The sequence below is a fragment of the Nannospalax galili genome, unplaced genomic scaffold (assembly GCF_000622305.1).
Source record: "Nannospalax galili isolate Female #2095 unplaced genomic scaffold, S.galili_v1.0 scaffold45, whole genome shotgun sequence".
NCBI lineage: Eukaryota > Metazoa > Chordata > Mammalia > Rodentia > Spalacidae > Nannospalax > Nannospalax galili.
The window spans coordinates 6362136-6375848 of record NW_008355775.1 but is presented as its reverse complement, the minus strand read 5'-3'; the positions used below and the strand labels follow the sequence as shown (position 1 = coordinate 6375848).

The 13713-nt window shown below is 42.2% G+C and overlaps 1 non-coding gene and 1 pseudogene across 1 annotated transcript; one reads left to right on the top strand and one right to left on the bottom strand.

Moving 5' to 3' along the window:
- Nucleotides 1-4207: 4207 nt before the first annotated feature.
- On the bottom strand, nt 4208-8822 carry LOC103750302 (annotated as a pseudogene).
- Nucleotides 8823-9532: 710 nt separating this feature from the next.
- Nucleotides 9533-9625, top strand: LOC115067710. Its single transcript, XR_003847080.1, has one exon. It is a non-coding gene; the product is annotated as a small nucleolar RNA U83B (small nucleolar RNA).
- Nucleotides 9626-13713: the final 4088 nt, after the last annotated feature.

Below are 13713 nucleotides of genomic sequence, written 5' to 3'. Positions count from 1 at the left end.
GATGTTTCAGATAAGGAAGTCATGATCCAAGCATTTTATCTGGCTTCCTTGGTAGCCTACATAGTGTTAGGTCCACAGAGAAATCAGGCCCATGAGAGGACCGCTGCAGTGGATGATGGATCTTCTGCAGTGTTTATCTACTCATTGGAGTTTAATTCTCAATGCTTCTTTGGATCCTGGGGAAAGGTCAACTACATGGGAACCTGGATTTTAAGAAAGATCTGAACAGTGAGCATTTAGTTCTCAGTGATGCCAAGTCAGAAAAGAGGAAGAAGAATTGGAAACATTATTTTGGAGGACTGTGGCTGGAATGCAGCAAAGAAATATGGAAAAGAATTGAAATTTGCTAAGTGTAAGCAATGAATGAAGGATAACAGGTTCCAGTTCAATTTTATATAAGAGAGAGAGAGAGAGAGAGAGAGAGAGAGAGAGAGAGAGACTCCCTGTGGCCTCAGCTGGCCTGGAACTCACAACATAAGTCCAACTGGCCTCAATCTCCATCTCAATCTCACAGATATCCACCTGCCTCTGCTGAGTACTAGGATTAAGGTATGCGCCTCTATGCCCAGCTCCAGTCTAATTTATGGATAGGCATTGACTTTGGAGATATTTTTCATATTCATTAGTCATTTATAATTAACAAAGTTTGATATAGCTCAAAAACTACAACTAGGGCCAGATCCAGATAGCATGCAACAGTGCCCAAGAGCTATGAAATAGCCACCCCTTCTGATCAAAGAATATTCTAAGAGATTATTCTTTTTTTTTTCTTTAAAGTCTGGCAATTTGTTTACTATATCCCAGATATAAACTTCAGAGATTTTCATAATTAAACAGTGACCTGAGCTGGTCATGGCAACACTAACAGTCCTAGCACTCAGGAGACAGAGGGTAAGAGCATCATGAATTCACTGGCAACCTACACTATATAACAAAACCCTGTCACACCAAAAAAAGGAAGAAACACACGCATCAAGTATAAAGATCAGAGATTTATTTATCTATATTGCTTAAACTAAAATCAATATGATTTCATGCATCTAGGAAAAAAAGAGGGTTTTTGTTTTTTTTAAATCTTTGTGGTGAGTGGGGTGTACACATGTCATGACATGCTTATGGTCAGAGGACAACCTCTGGTGTTAGTCCTAGCCTTCCTCGTTTGAAACAGGGTCTCTGGTTGTTTGCCACTGGCCTGTAAGCTTCTAGAGATTCTTCTCTGCCTCCAGTCTAACTGTAGGGGTGCTGGGATTACAGACACATACAATGGCATCCTGCTTTATGTGGGTTCTTAGAATCCAAGCTTAGATCCTCACATTTGCACAGCAAGCACTTTACCCACTGAGTCATCTTCCCAGCCCAGAAAAGAGGTATTTCCTAGTTAGAGGGAAGAGTTTCAAAGCAGCTTTATGATGAATCATTCCATTTAGAAGTCTGGGTTGTCTTTGTTCATTTTTCTGTAATCCACACTCACTAAGCAAAATTTGTATTGACCACTGGACCCAGTTTGTTTCAGGATTTCAACTGGCATCTGAATTGAGGCATGCCCTGGATTGATGACACACTGTGTAGCTCTAGTACCTTCCACTCCCTTAAGAGCAAAGGAAGGCTCAAACTTGGAGGTGTTTATTTTAGTTTTTTGAAACAAGGTCTCACTTTGTAACCTGGGCTAACATAGAACTCACTTTATGACTCAGGTTGGCTTTCTCTTACCTCAGCCTCCTGACTGAGTGCTGGGATGCTTCCCCGTCTGAATGAAGAGCTGATGAGGCCTGGCCTCTGGTCTGAAAAGAGGAGAACCAATCTGACAGACCCAAGACTAAGCAGTTTCTGCCAGAAAGATGACTCTTGATTCTAAAATAGGATGATTCTCATTAGATTAGTCCTGATCACTTGCATAGGTACCACAAAAGAAATTTACTGTGATTGGCTTTTTAAAAAAATTCAACCTTTTTGCAAGAAGTGTCTATAGGGAATCAGACTTCATCATCCCCTCCAACCCCTTATCCCCATCTCATATACCTAGATCTTTGTCCACTAAGCTTCATCCCCAGCCCAGAGAACAGACATTTTATAATTTAGAAATTAATTTTTCTGGTGAACATACAAAGAAATGGGTTTTGTTGTAATATTTTCATATATATCATTATAATAATACTTCATTTTTTCTCTCCCACAAACACATACCTGAGAGCAGGCTAAAAGCCCTAGAAGCTAGGAAGCCATCAAGAGCTAGCCACCAGACCTTATCTGTAGTACTTTTAGTTTTCAGTAAGGTGCTGTCTTCATAAATTCCCAACAATATCCTGGGCCTGCCAGAATGTGACCTCCCTTTCTCTCCTCTAAGGCTGACAGTTCTGTAAGCCAGTAGTTCAGCCTTTCCCTGAGGAGATGTAAATAAATATCTGTTCATCTAAGATGAAGGACCAACAGACAAAAAAGATTCTGGTCAAGTCCATCTTGGTGGAGCCACTAGTTTATTGGGGTACTTACAGGAGCATGGGTGACTCAAAGCCATCTGTATCACTGCAGAACCTCACCCCCAGTCTATTGTTTTCCTCCTGTGTAATATTGAAGAGGGGCCTCCTCATATCAGTCTTGTGAGCTAGTCCCCTCCTTCTATGAGGGAATGTTTATAGGGCAAATCTCTCACGTGCTGGTGATCACAGTTGCTCCCATTCAACGTGACTGTGGTCATTTTCAGCCCAGAGGCCAGCAAGATACCCAAAAGAGCTTTGCTGACAGTGGCTTCATAAGTAAAAGTGTTAGGTAGTTTGCCTGGAGGCCTAGAACTCATTACATAGATCAAGACTGGCCTTGAACTCAGAGATCAGCCTGCCTCTGCCTCCTGAGTGCTGGGATTAAAGGTGTGCACCACCACGCCTCACTATCTTTGCATCTTTAATGCTCTTTTTCTCAAATATGATGATGTTTTTGTTTTTGCTTTTTTATTTTATTTTGTTTATTTTGAGACAGGGTTGGCCTGGAACTTTCTATGTAAACCAGGCTGGCCTGGAAGTTGCAAAGATCCCTGTCTCTACCTCTGCAGCAGTGCTAGGATTAAAGGCATAGGCCACCATACCCAATTGATTTGTTTGTTCCTTTGTTTGGGACAGGGTCTCTCTGTAGCCACAGCTGGCCTGGAACTCACTTTGTAGACCAGACTGGCCTAGATCTCACAGATGCCACCTGCCTCGGCCTCCAGAGAATGGCATTAATGGAGTGTACCACCTGCCAGGCTTGATTTTGCTGTTTGAGACAAGGCCTTGCTATGTATGCATGACTGACCCTGGTACTCACTACGTAGTTCAAGCTATCCTCAAACTTGTGGTAATCTTCCTGCCTCAACTTGCTGAGTATTGGAATTATAAGCATATGCCACACACCCGGCTTCAAACTATTGATTTTTAAAATGTCTTGAACTGAAGTTTTCTGTTTAACCTTTAAGATTCAAATATGAAGTAAAGAATTCAGAAAAACATGAGGCGTGGTGACACACACCTTTAATCCAGCACTTGGGAAGTAGAGGCAGGCAGATCTCTGTGAGTTCAAGGCCAGCCTGGTCTATATAGGGAGTTGCAGGCCAGCTGGGGCTACAGAGAGACCCTGTTTCAAAAAGACCCCCCCCCAAAAAAAATTACTTAAAAAAAAAGAATTAAGGAAAAATATAACATTTGAGTGAAGGTTTACGTGAAGGTACATGTCTTCAGGAAGTTGAGAGTTGTAGTCACTATCACTTGCAACCTTGGTTCCATCCCAATATTAAAACACAAAATTAATCACAAAGACAGGTCTGCATGAAATCTAAACAAATTCAACTACTAAACTTAAACCAGTGAGAATCAAAGTGATAAAAATCAGACAACTTTTTCAGAAATAAAACAGAAAGAAAGAAGATTCTCTGGTATCATGTCATGAAAGTTTAATTCAAAATGCTTTTCTTTTTTTCCTTCTTTCCTTCCTTTTTTTTGTGTTGGGACAACTTTATTCATAAGAAGTTCTTACACAAAAAGATCCTCAGACATAACCCATCCTTTAATTAAGAAACAAATTCAAAGTAGAATATTCAGTCCCCCATCCCCCCAGAATAAAAAGCAGTGCTGAGACCGGCACCCAGATTTGGTTTTTATCCTGATCATTTACAGAGGGTTTCCCAAAGACTTGCGTCATTAGAGTTGTGAATAATAGTTCATTCGCTCTGGAGAAGTGTCTACTCTTTCCTCCTCTCCTTGCCTTCATGCTCATGTTCCTTGGGGCAGCTGCTATCTGAGGGTCTTTTAGAACCACCATGCTGTTTGACTTCTTCCAAAGACTTGTCCAAACCAAAAGGATCTTCCTCAAACTGGACTGGTCCTTCTCTGCCTGTCTATGGTCTGAACGAGAAAACTCCTTATCAGAATCAAATCTGTTGGTCTTTATTCTGGCTTCCAGGTCATCACCATACATGTCCTTGTCCAGGTTTTCACTGGGCCTATAAATACTGTGGGCCATATCTTTGCCACCTCTCCAAGCTTGATCATAAACACTGTAAATTTCATCTTCTCCACCAGCAAATCCACTGTCCATACCCTTGGATTGGTTGAAGAGCCTTTGGTCATACTGGACTATGATCATTGGAAGTTCAAGGATTGGGCACACCAAGAGCAGTAACTTCACTGGTACTGGGATTTTAATTTCTCTGCAGTTTTGACCTCTTATTGGGAGCTGCCCTGCAAAGACTACAGTCCTGCTGTCTCTCTTTTCGCCTATCGTGCTGGATTTCATCCCTTTCCCATGACTCACTAAGTTTCTCTTTATGCTTCTCCTTTTGTTTTTGAGCCATCTTTCTCTCTACTTGGGCTCACATTTCCACAGCTTCACAAGCCTTCTGATCAGCAATGTAGAGAGCATCAGCCAGTTTGTCGAAGTTTTCATTTATGTGTACTGTCTGAAGTCTTCGGCCAGCAGCTAGCCATTTATCTAATGGAATTGTGCAAACCTTTGTGTTCTTCCAGTTGGAAACACAAGGAGGAATCCTCCACTCCCATTGTTCCTTTATGACCATCTTCCAACTAGGAGAATGTATTAGAGGTGCAGGAGGAGAAGGTGGTCCCCAGGGAATTTTCTTATTAATCTTGAGCCTTGGAGGTTTCATTGGCTCTTTTTGCATTTCTACCATTCAAATAACCCTTTGTTTGGCTCCAGAGTTGAATGCCACTCCTTGCTATGAGGGTGTATATCAGATGTACTGAGCAGGGGCCAACTTGTCAGCTGCTCTACAGAGACCCTCAGAGATATAATTTTCTCTTTCTTTTCTGTTATCTCTTTTTTTATATATCTGAAATGATTTTATTTCCAAATAAGGTCACATTCTGAAGTCTGGGGGTCAGGACTTTAGCAATTCTTGTTAGGGGACACAATGCAACTCATTAAAGATGGTGGGGCATCAGGGTCAACAAGATGGTTCAGTACATAAAAGCACTTGTACAAGCAACTCAGGAGACCTGAATTCAATCTCGGAACCCACATAAATGTGGGAGAAGAGAATTACTCTACAAATTGTCCTCCAACCACCACACATGGACTGTGGCATGTGAGTCCACACATAAACACACACACACACACACACACACACACACACACACACACACTGTAACAACATACATAATAATAATAATGTAATAATAATATTAAAGGTGGTGGGCAGAGGGAAAGACCTGCCAAGGCCCTATGTGCTTTTTGGCATCCATGGTGTCAGGGCCACAGCATATCTAAGGATAACTGAACTGTCCTGTAGTCTCCCTTCTTGACTTATTTTGCTGTTCCAATCTTTTGTCATGACAGTTTATCAAAACTATGGGGACATTCACCTTGGTCAGAGAGCAAACCACAGCACTGACATTTTTCTGGCTATGTTTCTGAGATTCTCCTGGATACATCCCTAAGGATGGAACAGAGATATTTCTCTGGACACTGTTGCTCTCAGTAGACCCTACTGAAACAAAATTTTAAAATAACTTGCCCTTCACTCCTTCATGTCCTAGGGAATTGTGCATGTAGTTTAAAGTCTCAGAATTTTTTTGGGGGGGGGTGTCTTTTCTGAGACAGGATCTCCCTGTAGCCCCAGATGGCCTGGAACTTGCTTTGTAGACCAGGTTGTACTTGAACTCACAGACATCTGCCTGCCTCTGCCTCCCAGGTGCTGGGATTAACAGTGTGTCACCACACCCTGTATGTATTTATTTTTTAGTGAGGCTTGGTTTAATAATTTATTCTGCCAGGTGTGGTGACTCATACCTTTGATCCCAGCACTTGGGAGGCAGAGGCAGGCAGATCTCAGTGAGTTCGAGGCCAGCCTAGTCTACAAAGCAAGTTACTGGGGCTACAGGGAGACCCTGTCTCAAAAAGACCAAAAAAAGAAAAAAAAGAAAGAAAAAACATAAACACAAAATTAAAGTAAAACACCTTGATAGTCTCTTTCAAGGTACAAAGCAAGCTCTGCATCTCAATGAGCCTCTGCCCTTGTTTTTAAGGCCAGCTCACATCCTGAAGCTACGGTCATTTGCTTCTTTGAATCCAGATCAACTTCATAAGCAATTTAAAAAAATTTTTTATTATTGTGTATTTCAAACAGAAAATTTTTATAACTCCTTTCCCCTTCCCCTTTGACACCCTCCCATAGCCCCCCACCCCCACTGGAGTTCATATATTAAGTCATTTGAATTAAGGGCTATCATGTAAAGTTAGTGTCCCTCAGTGCAAGTTCACCTACCAGGATTTTGTCAGCCTATCTAGAGTCTCTCCCTTCAAGAAGATCAGCTCTTCCTCACCCAGCAGTAATCAGCTGCCAATCATTCTTTGAATAACATTGGGGCCTGCTGTTCATTTCCACAGTTCTATGCTGGGTTTTTGTCTGCCTGAGTTTGCATGGGTCTTGTGCATGCTAACAACATTGCTGTAGGCTTATATGAGAAGGGTCCCAGGCACCTGTAGGATCATTTTCATATGGTCGTGCACCTCCTCCCTGGCTCTTACAATCTTTCACCCCCTCTTCCACAATGGTCCCTGAGCCCTGAGTGGGTGGACCTCAATATAGGAGTCCTATCCAAGGACCCACACTCTGCAGACTCTTATTCTCTACATTTTGGCGATTTGTGACCTTTTGCTTTCCTGGTCCTCTGTTACATGAGGGAGCTTCATTGATGAGAACTGAAAGATGCGTTAGTGTTCTCTTCGTCCCTTGTTCTATGTTCCATGAGTCTTAGGTGTAGAGGTTGCATCCTAGATGTGCCACTTAGGTTTGGGCAAGTCACAGAGAATCTTTCTGTGTGACCAGTTGTGGAACTCTGTAATAATCTCTGTCTCTTGAAAAAGAAGCCTCTTTGATGGGTGGTGACTGGGATACTTGTCTGTAAATTTAAGGATCCATAGTTTGCACATAGTAAGAAATTACATTTTGTTTAAGGATATGAGAACCTTGGGTTTTCTCTAAGATCTATGACCTCTCCAGCTATGTGTACTTGGCTAGGTTTACAGTACCACACGAGTGTCTTCCCAATGAGTGGGCTTTAAGTCCAATTAGGTAGCTGTTGATTACCCCCAAGATAAAAGTGCCATTGCACCAATGTCATTTGCTGTGCTGGTCATTGATGTGGTTTTTAAACCTTGAAGCTAGGGTTGGATCACTGACTGATGTTCTCCCTTACTAGCTTACATAGTGCTCTCCAAAGCTGTGAGAGCTGCCTTCAGGGGAGGTGGCTTCCAAGTCAGTTCCAGCTCCATTGCTTCAAATCTTGTGTCTGAAGTATGGCCTGTCTTCAGCAATAGGGTCTTACCATCAAGTTCTGGGAGGCAATCAAAGACTGTGGCAATAGCTTGTGTAATTTTGTGAGTCTCTTGGACTACCCTGGCCAACAGCTCAAAAGAAGGTTCCCCCTGTCTGGCACTGTTTCTTGTTATGTAGTCTTTAGCTATACACATGGACTCATGTAGAGAGATTGTATGTTAAATTTTTCAGTAAGTTTTTGTACTAATACCATTCCCTCTGGTTTTTCATACTAACTAGGCACTATTTATGTCTCCTCTTTCTCTCCCTGTCTTATCTTCCCTCCCTGCCCTCCCCATTTAAAGTGTCCCCCTTTTCCCATTTCTCCCTTAATAATACCAGTCTCCTATGGTCCCACCTCTCTTGAGCTCCCTCTTTCCCTTTATCTCCAAGATTCCTTGTATAAGCCTCCCTCCCCTCTTCCATTTGACTATTCCATTTTACACATTTCTCCCTTAGTAGCACCTGTCTCCTACTACTCTCTCTCTCAGGTTCCTTTAACTCCCTGGATCCCTCCCATTTTCCTGGTTCCTGCAGTTACATCAGGATATGTATTCACTTAAAAGGATTTGGTGCTAGCATCCACAAATGAGGACTGTTAACTCTTTACTTGCTTCTTTTCATCGGCTCTTTGCATGCAGGTCCTCTGCATCATAACCTCCTTTGGAACCAGGTCAGTATACTTGCTATAAATAACCTTGTCTTTTGCCTGTCCTTGTTGAGTATTGCATCATATTTAATTTTCCCTTCAGGATCCACCTGAATGGCCAGTGCATTAGACATTTTTCTCTTTGGCCCCACATCCAGTGGATACTGGACCACATGGATTTCTGGAAAAGCACCTCCATCTCCAAAATCCTCTAACAAGTGAGGTGTCCATCCTTTCCAGTACCCGTGTCGGGGAGGTTCTCCTTGAGACCAGTGAGGTCTACCGTGATCTCTGAGATACCGCTTTTTCCTCAGCTTTAAGTTGGTCCTGAGAGAGGTGAGTAGGCGCAGGTATAAAGTCGGTAAGCACCATCTTCTGCTTCTTCCAACGCAAGCCACAACTTCACAGGACAGAGCTTTCCCAGAGAGAAGGAACAGAAAGGAAGGAGCACTCACTGTGCAGGCATCAGAGCCAAAAGGCCCTGGGGATCTGTAGTTTTTTTTTAAATTAGATTCTAGCTGGCATGGGGGGAAGAGGGGACCAAGCTAGAAGATACAACAGCAACTGGTTGAACAGAGGAAACTCCTCACATTTATAGACTTTACAGGGGGGAGGTCTCAGATTATCAGATTAGTGATGGTACATATAGGAATAGACTGGTGTGATGGCACACGCGTTTAATCCCAGCACTTTGGAGGCAGAGGCAGGGGAATCTTTGTGAGTTCAAGGCCAGCCTGGTCTACTAGAGAAAAAAACAAACAAACAGAATAGAGATTCCTGATACTAAGAAGGAAAAAAAAGTTTTAAAAGGTTTGTCAAGATCAGTACCACAGCTCAGTGGTAGAGTGATTGCCTAGCATGTAAAAGGTCCTGAGCTCCAGCCTCAGAACCAAGAAAGAAAAGTGATTCCCTCTAGAAGGATTACTTGAGTTCAGAACTTTTCTTAAGACCAATCTAGACAAGATAACAAGATCTTGTGGGGGGGAGGTATCATGGGGTACATGCTAAAGCAGGAGGGTCTTACGTTTAAGGCCAGCCAGGACTATGCAGCAAGACCCTGCCTCCAAAACTAAATTAAAAATTCTTTCTGTGCTGAGGCTCTGGAATGTGCACTGGGCACAGTACCCAAGTGAAAATGTAGAACCATTCTCTGTTGCCTTCCTTCTGAGAACAGAAAAAAAAAAAAGAAAATTCTAACAGTTATTAGAATTTAACTAATCATTGTGTTGAAGAAAACTTTTGTTTGGCTAAACCTAAAGTTATATCTTTTCTTTTTTTTCTTTTTTTTTAAGACAAAGTCTCACTATGTTGCCCTAACTAGCCAGGAGCTTATTATATAAATCAGACTGGCCTCAAACTCACAGAAATATACCTGCCTCTGCCTCCTGAGCCCTAGGATTAAAGGCCTGTGCCACCATACCTGGCAAAGGTATAGCCCAGACTGGACTGGGATTTTTGATGATCCTGCCTCTGCCTTTTCACCATATCCTTCCAGCATGCACCACAACTGGCTTTAAAAATATATTTTATTTATTTTTATTGTGTGTATGATGTGTGTGAGTGTGGGTATGGGAATGCCATGGCATTTGTTTGGAGGCCAATTTGCAGGAGATATTTCTCTCCTTCCATCGAGCTGAGGCAGTCTCTCTTGTGCTCTCTGCTAGGCTGCATACCCCAGTCTAGTTAGCTGGAGAGCTGCTGGATGAGTCTCCTGTCTCCTATCTGGTGGTAGGAGTACTAAGATACAGATGCACACCACCACATCTGGATGTAGTGCCATTTCAAAGTCCTATATTGTTTTTTAAATTAATTCAGTTATTTATTTTCGCAGTTCTGGGAATCAGAGGGCTTTACACATGCTAGGCAAATGCTATACCACTGTAAGAAGCATTAAATATCAGTCTTTTTTGTAAAACGCTGTAAAACTTTTGTTTAGGACAAGAAATTCAAATCTTTTTTGGTCTTTTTGAGACAGAGTCTCCCTGTAGCCCCAGCTGGCCTGGAACTCACTATGTAGACCAGGCTGGCCTTGAACTCAGAGAGATCCATCTGCCTCTGCCTCCCAAGTACAGGGGTTAAAGGCATGTGCCACAATACCCAGCTTTCAAATCTCTCTCTCTCTCTCTCTCATTTTTTTAAATAAAAAAGCTCTTTTTCATTTCAGGAACCTGATGAGCCTCTTCCCCTTTTGACTAGCCCCTTCCTCATTCTCCTTCATTGCCTTTGTGCCAATTCTTTTAAAACTATCCAACCATGAAAGATTTTCCCAGCCAGTGGGAAAAAGACATAGTACTCTTGCATTAGGAAAAAACCTATCAAATGTCCCCAGATCCCAGGTGTGCTTGCTTGATCCAAATGATAGAATGCACCCTTTTGCAAAAGTAAACATTGCCTTGCCCGGTTCCTTTGGCTTTGTCTGTGTGTTCTTTGTGTGGTATTGGTGGGATCCTGGGACCTCAGATTTTATTTCTAACCCCACTCAGCAGAGCTATACCTCCAATCCCTAAGGCTGTAACTTCAACAGGATTTTTTTTAACTGGCTAGTCACATGAAAGACATAATGTTCTATTTAGTAAATCATATTTTCCAAAAAAGTGCTAATAAGGGAAAATATATCTAGAGCAGTGTGAGTTAAAGTGAGTTGAGAGGCGCTAGGGAGATGTCTCAGCAGGTAAAGCACTTGCTACACAAGTATGAGGATCTGTAATTCCAGCACTTAGGAGGCAGAGACAGAGGAGACCCAAGCAAGTTGGCTAGGTAGACTAATCAAGTCAGCAAGCTCTAGGTTCAAGTGAGAGACTCTGCCTAAAAGTATGGAATGGAGAACAATCAAGGAAGACACCCAATATCAACCTCTGGCCTCTGCACATATGCACATACACATTGACATACACGTACATGTGAACACACATACACATATGTGCACACACACTGTACAAAAATAAATAAATAAAGTGAATACTGATACATATCATTTTTCAAAACTTTGCCCCTCAAAAGAGTCCCAGGGTCAAATAGGATTGGATTGTTGTTGTTGTTGTTTTGAGGCAGGGTCTCCATGCAGCCCTAGCTGCAGCTTAGAAGTCACTACATAGACCAGGCTGGCCTTGATCTCACAGAGATCCTTCTGTGTCTGCCTCTCTGGAAAATATAGTGAGTACGTTCCAGGCCAGTTGGGGCTACTGGGAGACCCTGTCTCTAAAACAAAAAGCTAGAAAATAGGGGCTGGGAGTGTGGCTCAGTTGGTAGAGTGTTTGCCTAGCATACATGAGGCCCTGGGTTCAGGCAACATGCACAAAACATCTAGACAGTGTCTAGTTCCCAGTGAACCAATCAATTGTTATGTACAGCTCTTTGTTACTGTTGTTAAACACACCATCAAATAAAATGAAGCCGGAAGAAAGAGGCAGAATAATATTTGGAAAGCTTTCCATGTAGAAGAGGAAATAGAAAGACTCCTATGAATATGTCCAAACAGCTGAAAGAAAACAGTGGGGTTCAGGACACACTAACCTCAAAGCGCGGCACCATGGCATCTGGAAAACAGCAGAAGCAGGAAGGCCTCCAGACCTTCTCACCACCCTTAGCCTCTGCAGCAGGTCATAAAACCTTCATTCCAGAGGTGCCCTCCCTATCCTGGCAGGAAAGGAACGTGTTTATGCTCAAAGACACAGAGACGCCAAGAAGAATCTGAACAAACAGGCTTGCTGAGCTTGTCCTGCTTTATTGCTATGAGCTCATGCTCCCTTTGTCCAACCATACTTCTGCACACCCATGCACTCTTCAACAAACCCAAGCAGAGAGCACACAGGCTTCGCTATTTCATTGGGTCTTCATGTCAGAAGGTTCTCATGTCTCATAAAACTAGTAGTAAGAAATTCGTATGTTTTTCTTTCATTAATCTTTCTTTTATTATAGGTACCTCAGCCATGAATCTTGTCATGGGTAGGGAAAAATACTGCCTTTTCTTCCCTACAGAACTAATGGACAGACATGGTTAAAATGTATCCCAGGCCATAAGAAAGAGAGATTTAGAATGATAAGTAGGCAGAAAGTGGAAAAGATGCCAAATGATACACAGAGCTCCTGGATCATGGGCCTCCCTTAAATGATTAGAAAGTTGCGTGGTATAAGGTTGTAAATTAGGATCTTGAAACTGTGGAAGATCCTTCTCACATCCAAGTTTTTATTATTCTAGTTTCACGAGGCATCTCCTCTCTACACATACCAAATTTCAGGGGCTTAGTGTTAGCACAAGGGAACAAATAGAAGACTTATTAAGTCAACCCAACCTTTTGTTCATATTCAAAACATTCCACTCTTTCCTTCCACCCACATTACATGCTCAACGGCCACTCATTATAGATGTCCCACTTCATTTCCCAACTTTCTCTAACATTGTACTGTGTTCCCAAGATACCTTCTCCTAACTTTGCCACCTATTCAGGCATACAGTGGGGATTTCTTGTTTTGTTTTAATTAGTTGTTGTTGTTTCTTGATACAGGGTCTTAGCTCAGGCTGACCTTGAACTCAGGATCTACTTGCCTCAGTTTCCTGAGTGCTGGGATTACAGGTGTGTGTGTGTCACCATGTCCAGCAAATACAGTGTCTGAAGCCCACTTCTATTACTTTTAGACAAAAAAAAAGGCGTGCACCACTAAGTCCCAGCTTTTTTGTTTGTTTGTTTGTTTGTTTGTTTGGTGTTTTTGGTTTATTTATTTATTTATTTATTTATTTATTTATTTATTTATTTTGGTCTTTTCTAAGAAAGGGTCTCCCTGTAGCCCCAGCTAGCCTGGAACTTGCTATGTAGATCAGGCTGGCCTTGAACTCACAGAGATCTGCCTGCCTCTGCCTGCCGAGCACTGGGCTCAAAGGCACAGGCCACCATGCCCAGCATCCTATACTACCTTTTAATTAAAGTCACCAAGAAAATAAAGTCACATTAAAATAGAATAAAATACTAAACACCCATCTGAGAAACATGAATGATATGACTACAATGTGTGTGATTATGAAGATCTGAAAAAGAGCCAGGACTAGTGGAGCAGGCCTATAATCCCAGCTACTCTGGAGGTCAAGGCAGAAGAATCAGAAGACTGGGAAACTTAGAAAACCCCTATGTCACAATAAAAAGTAAAAGGAAAGGCTGGAGCTATTTCTCAAATGGTACGGTGCTTGCCTAGCATGCATAAAGCCCTGGGTTGGATCCTCAGAACTGCATAAACGAATTGGGTGTGGTGACACATGCCTGTAATTCCA